This window comes from Cricetulus griseus, chromosome 3, assembly GCF_003668045.3.
Source record: "Cricetulus griseus strain 17A/GY chromosome 3, alternate assembly CriGri-PICRH-1.0, whole genome shotgun sequence".
In the NCBI taxonomy this organism is placed as follows: domain Eukaryota; kingdom Metazoa; phylum Chordata; class Mammalia; order Rodentia; family Cricetidae; genus Cricetulus; species Cricetulus griseus.
This window is the reverse complement of record NC_048596.1, coordinates 78,787,285-78,799,761: the sequence shown is the minus strand read 5'-3', so window position 1 is coordinate 78,799,761 and position 12,477 is coordinate 78,787,285.

Below are 12,477 nucleotides of genomic sequence, written 5' to 3'. Positions count from 1 at the left end.
ACCAATGACATGCCCCTCAGGTACAATACCACCCAGAGGCCGCCCCAAAAGACATTTTCATACCATTCCTGAGTATAGCCATTACTTCAGTACTTCCAGAGAGGAGAATGACCTGTCCATGACCTGCCACAGAGGACAAAGAAATGACATCAGTGTTAGCATTCCAGAGCTAGGATAAATATCAGTTAAATTGTTTCTGTGCCAACACTTTCTGGGCTTCTCCTCCATCACAGTATACAGAAAATGAGGTAGCAGCATCATGAGCCATAGTAACTACACCAGAAAAGTTAGGAGCAGGGCTCAGAGATACATAGCTTGCCTACCATGCCCAAGGCTCAGGGTTCCATGCCCTGTACCACAGTGAGAAAGTGAGAGTGGGAACCAAAAGAGGCAATGTATGTTGTTGGATTGAGTCCTGGGCAAAATATAAGTAAGGATAGACATAAAACATAAATAAATAAATAAATAAATAAATAAATAAATAAATAAATAAATAAAGCACAAGCCAGTAGAGGCAAGGATCAGCACCCAAAGCATCAACATGTCCTTGACTTACCTGAAGCCCAGAAGCACACTCAAAGCTCAGACAAGTGATTTCTTTTTCTTGCTTTGCTTCAAGGACCCCCTTCCTTTCCCCTCTTCCCCTTCAGGAACCATCTTGGGCGGTATGTGGATTAGTTTTAACTGTCACTAGAATCACCAGAGAAGAGAATCCTAATGAGAGATTGTCTAGGTCAGGTTGGCCTGTGGGCATGTCTTTGGGGATTGTCTTAATTGTTAATGCAAGAAGACCCAGTCCATTGTGGGCAGCACCATCCCCTAGGCAAGGTGTCCTGAGCAGTATAAGAGAGGAGAAAGCTAGCTGAGAGGAATCAAGCAAGCATGCATTTGTGGAGAGCTGCACTTTGTCGGCTCAAAAGATGGCGCCGGCCTCTGCCTCCCACCATCCCGAGGGTGAGAGGTCTTTGTCCTAGACAATTTCTTATCTGGCTAAAGCTGGGCTTCAGGCCTGCTTCCGTGTATGTGGACCCTTCTGCTTTCGCCACGTGGCAGTCTGGGGTGGGCTACCAAGGGCCTTTTAAGCAGAGGGTCGGGTTTCCTCGGGGCCCCCAGAAGAAGATTGTACAAGGCTCCTGAAATAAACTGCAGGAAGAAGAGTTCCCGGGTTGTGTCTTTCTTGCTGGTCAAGACAGGCGCAGCATGCATTGTTTATCCTCTCTCTGCTTTTTACTGGGGATGTCAAAAGCCTCGACTTCCCTGAAGTAACGGACTGTAACTAGGAATTGTGAACCAAATAAGTCCCTTTCTCCCCTAAGCTGCTTTTCATCAGGGTATTTTACCACAGAAACAAAAATGAAAGTAGCACAGGTGGTTCCAGTCAGAGGGCATCCTGTGTCACACTTAGCAATCATACACTGTGAGTACACACACATACTTGTGCACAGATCCACTTGCACACAGAGAAGTGCAAATACCTGAGTATGTATCATCTGAAAATAATGAGACTCTAGATTGTGTCGGTGTAAACCCCATTGTCATGTAAAGGAGTTCTTTTCCCTGGAGCTCAGCCAATAGTTGGTGTTATGAAACATTTTCATGACTTATGCATGGCTTCTCTGACCTAACAATGATGAGTGTAAGTTTTAAACTTTAATTACTCTTTTTCATACTTTTTGTCGCCTACGGGCACACACATGACAGAAAGACAGAGATCTGTTACTTGGTTTGAGCCCTAAGGAGTGAGTTTCCAGGGCCTAGAATAGTATTCAAGAAATAGTTGCTGAACAAAGTGCAAGAATTGATTCTGAAACGATGGGGGAGGTCCTTATGTGTATATGTTTGTCTTATTGGTTGATAAAGTACTGTTGACCAATAGGGAAACAAGATAGGTGGGACTAGAAGTTGAGGAGAATTCTGGGAAATATAAGAAAGAGAAGTCTTGTGATCCAGGCAGGAAGTGACATAGCAGGCAGACTCAGAATATAAGCATGGAAAGCAGGAAGTCATGCTCTTCCTCTTCCTCCTCCTCACTTCTCTGTGGAGCTGCCATGTGATTCCAGAAAGAGGACGCATTCAGCCATTATCCTCAATAAGATAAGTCTTATAGATTAAGAAATCCTAGTCAGCAGCACTGTAACTAATATGTCTGTGTGTTACTTGGGGCCCTAACATGGTGGAAGGTGGGGCTCGGGCAGCTTGGCGGAAAGACTTATCCTTACATGATATTCCCAAACTTTGAGAAAGGCAAAAGGAATGACTTGGGTTTTTAGTCTTTTCTCTAGGTAGTTCCCTTCCTTGAAGGTGAGTCATATTACCCCTTTCTTTTTTAACAATTTTAAAGATTTTGTTTATTTATTTTATGTATAGGAGTGCTCGATCTGCATGCATGCCTTTATTCCAGAACAGGGTACAGATCCCACTGTAGATGGTTGTGAGCCACCATGTGGTTGCAGGGAATCGAACTTAGGACCTCTGGAAAAGAAGCCAGTGCTCTTAACTGCTGAGCCATCTCATCAGACCTCCATTTTCTTAAGTAACCCCTTAAAGATAGACCACACACACTTAAACACCCCTGCTTCCTGTCCCTCCTAAATGCTGCTCTCTGTCTCTGTCTGTTGTCTTCCTAACTCTGTCTCTCACCGTCTTTGTCTCTGTCTCTCTGCACCCCCACACACACACATCAAATCCAAGGCCTCATCCATGCTAGGCAAGTACTCTGCAACTGGCCTCAAACTGGCAATCCTCCTGCCTCTGTTTATGGAACACCGGGATTACAGGTGTGCCGCTGCTGGCTGACATGCTGGCTCTCTGTATCAGTCTGTCCTTTCTTCCTCTCCCTTAACTGTACACTATACATCAGCTCAGCTGTGGCCAATGAGTCTCCCCTTCCAGAAAGCAGTGCAGGAAGCCACCTTTGCTGCTATTTCCAACTGTCAGTGCCAAGCTTGGCATATTGGGAGAACACCTAGACATTGGCACACACGGCCTTGGGTGAAGGAGGCACATACGTGCCCACAGAGGCAGCCACCCCATTGCTACATTTGTTACTTCCCCGACACCCACGGAAACAGGTGCAGGAGGTCAGGTGCCCTTCAAGCATGTCAGTGAGCGATAGCTAGTTTCTATTTCCAGATCTGCTCTGACTCACTGTGACTATGCACACACCCCTCGGCCTTCTCACTACCTTCTCTGAGAAATGGTCATAATTATGTCTGTGCTGGCATTCTTAAAATGATGGCAGAGAGACACATGAGAAAAATGCCTTGGAGGGGATCTTGTGTCCTTGGACTAGCAGATGCTTCAGCCAATGGGAAACAAGTAACTGAGGGCTGCTGGGAAGATGAGCTTAACATAGGGTCCTGGGAATTAAACCCAGAGCCTCACACATACTAGACAGGTATTCCACCACTGATCCACATGCCCAGCCCCTGTCTTTTTATTTTTTTATTTTGAGACATGTTCTTACTAAGTTGCCCAGCCTGCCCTATGTAGACCTAGGACTCACAGAGACCCACCCACCTCTGCCTCCCAGGTGCAGATATTAAAAGCATACACACAACCATGTCTAGCCAAAAGGATTTGGGGAGGTTCACAGAACGACCTCTTTTTGAATGGTTTTGAAAAGATACTCTTGGGGGATCTTGGTGCTTCAAACTTGCTATTTCACACATGTATATCCACTTAGTGTTCACAGCACCTCTCAGGCTGAGGTTGCATTGATCTCAGTGACAAAGCCCAGTTGATCTACTACTTCCTCTTTCTCAAATAATCTCACAAATGCTTCAGGGACTTAGCAGACATCATGGTGACCTATGAACGACAAATGACCCAGAAGCCATCGAACCATTTGGGGAGATAAAATCAAACTTAAAACACAGGAAACCCTTCTCTTAAAGGTTCCTTTTTATTTTCTGCAAACATGTATATATGACAACAGTGTTCTGGTGTGACTCTGAAATGTCCCACAGGCTCATGCTCTAAACACTTGCCCCCCCTGCTGAAGACACTATCTGGCAGGGGTGGAACCTTAATGAGGTAGGACCTAGTAGCACAAGCAACTCTCTGGGTTGGGTTTCAGCCAGCTGTCCCTGGTCCCAGCCTTTCTCTCTCTGCTCCTTGTTCCACCATGGTGTGAGGAACCTGAGCTACACACTCCAGCTGCCCTGTCTTAACCACCATGTTGGACTGGAACCCTCTGAAACCGTGAGCTCAAATAAATTTTTCCTTCCCAAAGGTTTAGCTGTTGTGTAACTAAAACACAGAGGAAGTGATGGCAATTTTTTATATAAAGTGTCAAATAGTTAAACTTCGAGTTTTCTGAACTATATACACCTCTATCATATATTCTTTTGCTTGTAAGATTGTAAAATTTGGATCACGCTTCGCATTGTGGTACATGCCTTTAAATCCCAGCACTGTGGGACAGAGGCAGATGGATCTCTGTGTGTTCCAGGCCAGCCAGGGCTACACAGTGATATCTTGCCTCAAAATAGAAGTGCTGGCCAGAAAAAAACATGAAGACCTGAGTTTTGATTCCCAGAGCCCATGGAAAAGCTGACCAGGGTGGTACATAGCTACAACCCCAGCTCTTAGGGGTACAGAAACATGTTGAAAGGCTCTGGGGACCTGTTGGCCAGCCAATCTAGCCCCAAACAACAAGCTTTAGGTTCAGTGAAAAAACCCTGTCTCAAAAAGCATGGTGGAAAACAATGGGGGAGGATATAGGATGTCATCTTCTGGTCTCCACAGGCACACATACGGGTGCTTGCAACCATGCACATACACCACACACACATACAAGAGTGTGGAATTCACTCTTAGCTCAAGGACATCACAAAAATAGGCCACAAAAGTAGGTTTTAAGCTGCAATTTACAGACTCTCACTGTAAGTGGGGAGTTTATGCAGTGCATTATTTACTAATGGTGTCCCCTTGACCCCATGGAATTTTAATATACAATATGTCTTGATTCAGTTCTAGTCTTTTGTTTTACATTGTAAAGGTGCCTAAGTGCCCCACCATTTCCAGGGAGAACCTTTTCCAGGCATTTTTCTGACAAACTCAGCAGACTTTGATGTTTCCCTTTCTCTCTAGTGTGATGGTAGCTCAAGACCACCTCGTATTTCCTACAACAAAGCCAGTGTCAATTGTTTGTCTAGGAAGCCCTGGTTGCTTCAGTCAGTTGTGATATAGAGACATGAAGATTCAGGCGCTAGGGTGCACACAATACTTGGACTGAAAATTCAAAGTGATGTGCCCAAAAGAGCCTGACCCCTCCCTTTAAACTCTCCTTTAAGTCAATTGTGGTGGTGCACACCTATAATCACAGCACTCAGGTGACTGGGGTGGGGAGATCCCTTGAACCCAGGAGTTCCAGACCCACCTGGGGAGCGTAATGAGATTTCACCGCTTACAAACAAAGGCCTGCCTTCAGCTTCTCTTGATTAGCATAGTCAACCCCACCCCTCATCCTGACACTGGCTGGTTCTTGAGAACAAAGCCTCAGTCATGTTCTATGGCTCCCCAGCACAGACATGACCATGGAAACTTTCTCAATAACCAGAGTCCTGTCTGTGCTCAGGTTAACCTTCAATTAAGTATCCAACTCAAGCTGCTCATACCTAGTTCCTCAAATCATCTGAGATTTTGCTACAAAAATAAATATAGGGGATTTAGATGAAAGAATTTCTGCAATTTACAGTGATCACAAAATCAGATGTTAGTGTATGCAAAGCAGCTAGTAAGGAAGATGGTACAGAGGGCTGGGTATAAAACATCCACAAATGGGGTGAGTTAAGGAGCTATTGCCATGCTGGGACAATTGCTGATTTTTTTCAAAGTTAAAAAAAATCTAGATTTTTTTTTACTTACTGCAGAATCTCATACTTGTGAAATGGCAATAGATAACATTTTGTCCAAAGTTTACTGAGCTATAGTTTAAATAAAATAAAAATACAATCTTTAGGAGCTGAAGAAATGTCTCAGAGATTAAGAGCACTTGCTGATCTTCCAGGAGACCTGGGTGCAGTCCCAGTACCCACATGGTAGCTCACAATGGTCAGTAATGCCAGTTCCAGGGGATCCAATATCTATACTCACACAGACATTCACATACACATAAATAAAATATTTTTAAATTAAAAAAACAATCTCCAGAAATATGTAGATTAATGCATCCAATTTAATCACCATCCCAGGGTCAATCTAGAACAAGTCCATCATCTCCAGAACATTGTTTTTGAAACTTTCTAGCCAGCCTTTTCAATAAGACACAGTAGTCTCTAATCTGCTTACTGCCTCAGTAAGTTAGTTCTGCTTGGCCGGGACTCTCTAAGAGGGAATCTTACAGGGTGTTCTCTTTTGTGCCGGCCTCATTTTCCTCAGCATAATGAACGTGCATAGCCATCCATGTTGTTCTGTGTGTTAATCGTTTCCTATTTATGACTGAATAGTATTCCACTGTGGATGTGAATGGCTAGAAATCTTGGCAGTTTCCCCTTTGAGACCATTGTGAATAAGGCTGCTATGAAGAGGCATGGATGCCTTTGTGCATGCACACGCTTAGGTTCTCTCAGATAAATAAAAGTGGAATTTCTGAATCACGTGAGATGTCATTCAACTTAATTTTTTAAAGGGAATTATTTATTTTAATTTTTACTGCCTTTTTAATTTTTGTTTTGGGGGCACCATGGTGTGTATGTGGGTGTCACAGGACAACTTGAAAGAGTGGGCTCTCTCCTTCTACCATGTGGGTTCTGGGGAGCAAACTCAGGTTTTCGGGTTTCACAACGGGTACCTTTATCCTCTGAACCATCTTACCGGTCCATTCTGTGCTGGCTAGTTTTATGAAAATCTGACACAAGCTAGAGTCCTCTGAGAATAAGGAATCTGAATACGGAAACGCCTCCATAAAATCTGGCCGCAGGCAAGCCCATAGGGCATTTTTTAAATTAGTGACTGATGTGGGGAGACCCAGTTGATTATGGATGTGGCCATCCCTGGACTGGTGGTCCTGAGTTCTATAGGATAACAAACTGAGCAAGCCATGAGAAAGCCAGGAAACAGCACCCCTCCATGACCTCTGCATCAGCTCCTGCCTCCAGGATTCCTGCCCTGAGTAAGTTCCTGTCCTAACTTCCTTCAGTGATGAACAGTGATGTGGAAGTGTAAGCCAAATAAACCCTTTCCTTCCCAAGTTGCTTTGGTCATGGTGTTTCATCACAGCAATAGAAACCCTGACTAAGACAGGGGACAAATGTATTCCAAAGTCACTCCATCACAGCTCCCACCCTGAATGTTGCTTCACACCCTTACCAGCCCAGAGCAATTGGTCCTCCCATGGGTGGGAAGTGGTGTCCCATTGCAGTTTGATTTGGTTTTCCCAATGAGTAAAGACACCGAGACTTTTTTCTTGTGTTCATAATCTTCTTTTATGATGTGTTTTTTTCCCCAGATCTTTTGGCATTTATGCTATATTAGTGTGTGTGTGTGTGTGTGTGTGTGTGTGTGTGTGTGTGTGTGTGTGTGTGTGTTTCTAGTGTACTTATGTATGCAGTATGTCCCTTTGTGGTCACCCATGAGGAGACCAGAGGAGGATGTCAGATGTCCTCCTATATGCCTCCTTACCTTACCTTATCCTCCTGAGTCAGGGTCTCTCACTGACTCTGGAGCTAAGGCTGGCAGACAGCAAGTGCCACCAAACCTCCTGTCTCTACCTGGCACTACACTGGATTACAAGCACCCGTGTGGTCACATCCAGCTTTTTACACAGATGCAGGGAAAAGTTCTTACACACTGAGCCATGGCCAGCCTCCTTTCCCCATTTTAAAGAGGGACATTCACGTGTGAGGACACAGGTTCAATCCCAAGAACCACCAGTCAAAGAGAGGTGGCTCTGAGGATGGTTTTTATTCTGTTCAAATAATAAAGTGAAACTGGTAGTAGTTGTGGTAAATCAGTGGTACCAACCTCATACTGGTGAATTTTGGTGTGCTGGCATTTTTAAATGTTAACTGATACAGTCACAGGCATTTTTGTGAGTGTATGAGTTTTTCATCCATGAACACAACAGATAATGATCAGATCAGGGTGACTGATGTTCCTGTCACCTCAAACATTTATCATTTCTGCTGTAACAGTCACAATCCTCTCTATGCCTATTCTGAGTATTCAATTAGTTGTTATCAACTAGTAGCCATTGTACTATAGAAAGTGAAAGTCATTCCTCCTGGTCCCTGCTAGCAGCCCCTCCTTCTCACTCTCTCCGTCATCACTGCCCTTCCCAGCCATGGGCTTTGTGTATGGGTGCTTTGTCTGGACGAACACCTGTGTGTCATGTGCATGCAGTGCCTATGGAGGCCAGAAGAGGGCATAAAATCCCTTGGAACTGGAGTTACAGGTAGATGTATGTGGGTACTGGGAACCAAATCCAGGCCCCTTGCAAAGCAGCAAGCGCTCTAAACTGCTAAGCTGGCTCTCCAACCCAGTTTACATTTTTTTTGGATGAATAATGTTCCATTGATTTTTATTTTTCCTTTTTGGTTGGAGTTTTACTTGTTTATATTTTGCTTGGTTTTGTTTTGAGGTTCACTCTTACTATGTTAGCCTTGAATTTGCAATCCTTCTGCCTTAGCCTCTCAAATCCAGGGACTACACATGTTCACTATCATGGCAGGCTACCACATTTTCTTTATCCATTCACCTGTGGTTGGCTATCTGAGCTGACTCCATGTTCTTGATTACCTTCTGATTTGTATGAGTCCCTACGTATCTGGCATCCAAGTTCTATGTCAAACTTGTATGTCACTGGTGTCTTCTCTTGCTCCTTCATTTTCTTAAAGGTGCCATTTTGCATGGGAGGGGCTGTAGTGCTGAGGATGGAAATACTAGATAAGTGACATAGTAGTAAGCTACATCTTCAATCGTTGCTTGATTGGTCCATTGATTAATGGAAATCGGGTCTTACTACATTTCCCAGGCTAGCCTTGAGCTAGTAATGTAGTCCAGACTGGCCTAAAGCTTCAGAGCCTCCTTCTTCAGCCTCAGGAACAGCTGGGATTACAGATGTGAGCCAGCACATGTCTTTTAAAAAGCAAAGACGTGTCAGGATGCTCAGCTGGCAACGCACTTGCTGCACAAGGACCAGAGTTCAGTCCCATGAACCCACATGAAAAACCATGGGTGGCAGCTCCTGTGTGTGTAATCCCAGTACCAGGGAGGCAGAGACTGCTGATGCTTGGGGCCAGAGAGGACAGCCAGCTTAGTCTGTTCAGAGAGCTCTAGGTATGGAAGCTCCTGTCTCAAAAAAACAGCATGGACAGTGCCAGAGGAACAATACACAAGGTTGCCATCAGGCTTACAGACACACACGCGTGTGCACACACACACACACACACACACACACACACACACACACACATAAATAAATAAATAAATAAATAAATAAATGTGACTTAAAAGCCAAAAGCAAGTCCAATGAGCAGTGTGTTGTCTGCATGCCTATTAATAAGTAATAATAATGAGATGGGGCTGCAGCTCAATGACAAAACACTTGCCTAGTGTGCTCTAGGTTTGATTCCCCAGCTTCATAAAAAATTTATATTAAATTAAACATAAATTACAACACAGGTATGGTGGCATACACCTGGAATCCCAGCACTACAGGAGGTTGAAGCAGAGGGATCAGGAGTTCAAGGCAATTCTCCAGTAACTAAGGTGCTCGAGGCTGGTATGACTGACAAGGTTGTCTCAGAACTTGTCTCAGAACGTAAATAAACAAACCCCTCAGTGAAAACACAAATGTTGCCTATTCTAACCGGGTGCTATGTCTAACTGTATTCTGAGCCCGAGGCCCCACTGTTGAGCTAGGAGATTATCGAGGATCAGAGGCCTGTACAGAGCTTCGACTTTCTCCTTGACTGAACCAGAAGGATTAAATGAGAATGGAAAAGATTAGGACCAGAGAAATGCCCTTTGTTTGTTTCTTTCTGCCAAAGCAGTTCATTGGAACCTAATACGCTGATTTCTGGGAGGCCTCTGGGTGCTGGAGTGTTCCAGACAGGATAGACTCATTCTCTTTCCACTCACCAGTCATAAGAATAATGGACTAGAGGAAAGTGACATCTGAAACAGTGTGTTGACACTCTTGCAGCTGCTACTGCACAAGCTAGAAGAGCAGAGGACAGGCCCACCGAGGGACACTGGTGCTGGAAAAGTCTGTGCATGCTCACCTTACAGCCACAATGGCTTGGGAGGCTGTGGAATTTGATTCCCACAGAGAACAAAGACCTTAGAGATGGCAAGGTTTGTTCCTGGTGCTCTGGTCCCTTCCTGTTACAGGAAGAAAGATGAGGATGCCACTGTATCCAGACTGGGTGTGGACACACTTGGACAGTGCAGAAAGGGAAGCCTGGAGTGCTATAGCTGGCTGCTCAGTGGAGAGCTGGGTGTAACCTGAGGAAAGCTTCTGCCTTTCCTCATCTCCTAGGGAGCTTGAGAGTTTAAGGAAGGAGCCATCCAAGTAAACAACTGTAACACGGGGTAAAGAGAGATGAATTCCTCCTAACCTTCTAAGAGCTGCAAATGACAGGCCCAATTTGAATCAGTATGCATAATTTAAAAAAAAATCAACCTCTTGGGTCCCACAGCCCTCTAATGAATGACTGGGTGGCTTCAGGCACAGCTAGATCCAGCAGCTGATTTGGGTTACTGGCCTGAGGCTCTCCTCTCCCCATATTGATTTTATCCTATTGTGTGGTGACAAAAAAAATACCATGTCAGAAGTCCTGGCTAAAAGGGAAGGTCTCTTCCTCTGTTGTTCTAGGCTACAATGGCAGGATTGAGTTTCTGTGGTGTACATGACAATGGCTACATGACAATGGCTACATTCCCTAGGGTTAAGGGTAGGGGCCAGCCTGGCCACTCTTGTCAAATCAGACTAGGAGTGGCCAGGGTTCCCCTGAACTGCTGGAGAAGGAGGAGGGATGTGGAATGGATCAGAAGGTACCAAATGTCCCACCACAGTGTCCCCAGTAGGGAGTGGCTCTCACAGGAGAGTGAGTGTCATGCCAGCTCAGAGTCCGGATAGCAGGAGATGAATAGCCTCTGCCGCTTAGAGGTGGACTCAGCTGAGACAGCAGGAACCCAGGGCTAGGGTGACTGCTGGAGGGTGAGGGGTCCCTGAGGCTCACTCATGCCAAATGTAGTGACAATTATTAGTATTCTCTGCAAGATCCCTGCCTCCTATGTCCCAGATCTAGAATGGTCTAAGAATCTTCCCTGATCCTCAGCTACCAGGCAATGCTCTAAGACCACCCCCCCATTCCAACCTGACCTATGGAGCTGCTGGAGAATTCTTTCCAAATCCAAGACTTAATGCCTCCCACCCATGCAGCCAGGCACTGAGCTTGTCCCTCTGGACTCAGTGATTAGCAAAATCAACCATCTTTCTTGCCCTCCTGGGAATTCCCAACTTATGGGAAAGTTGCATAGATAGAAAATGGGGGTGACAATCAAATCTCACTATTTTTGTTTTTTGAGACAGGGTTTCAGATAGTCAAGCTGGCTTTGAACTCCCTATGTAGCTGGAAATGACTTTGGTCCTTCTGCTGGGGTTGTAAGTGTGTATCACGCACCCAGTTTGTGTGGCGCTGGGTCTCAAACCCAGGGCTTTGTACGTGCTATGCAAGCACTCTGCCAACCAAGCTACATTTTCTTTCTTTTTTCCCCTGTTTTGTAGTGTTGGGGATGGGACCTCAAGATCCCATATTCATGTTCTCTCTCTCTCCCTCCCTCACCCTCCCTCTGCTCTCCCTCTTTCTGGCTATGGAGACTCCCACAGGCTAGATAAGTGCTTCAGTATACACTCGACCTCAAACCCTTGCTTTTTATAAGCAGGGTCTCACTCTGTAGCCCAAGCTGGCCTGGAACACAGGGCAATCCTTCTGCCTCCGCTTCCCAAATGATGGGACTACAAGAAGGCACCACAATGCCTATGCAGACAACTCGTTTTTTAACCATCACCCTCTCATGCCTTTAGGAACTCAAGGGTGTACAGTCCCAGTCTCTGTGCTGGCCCCAGTTGGAAGCTCAGCATTTCTGCCTGGTTATCTTATCAGCACCAGTCCCCCTTCATTGAGTCAGAATGCCATCAGCTAACGCCTCACTTAGGGTGGTCGAGCTTTGGACATAGCACATTTTTTAAAGATTTTATTCATTTATTATGTATACAGTGTTCTCCCTAAATGCTAGAAGAGGGCACCAGATTTCATTACAGATGGTGTGAGCCACCATGTGGTTGCTGGGATTTGAACTCAGGACCTCTGGAAGAGCAGCCGGTGCTCTTAACCTCTGAGCCATTTCTCCAGCACCCCCATTACACATTTTTTCACCTTCTCAGCAATTCTGTAAATTAGCTGTGACAGGGCTTGGTGTGGAGGTCAGTGACACAGTATTTGCTTAGCATGCACAGGGCTCCAA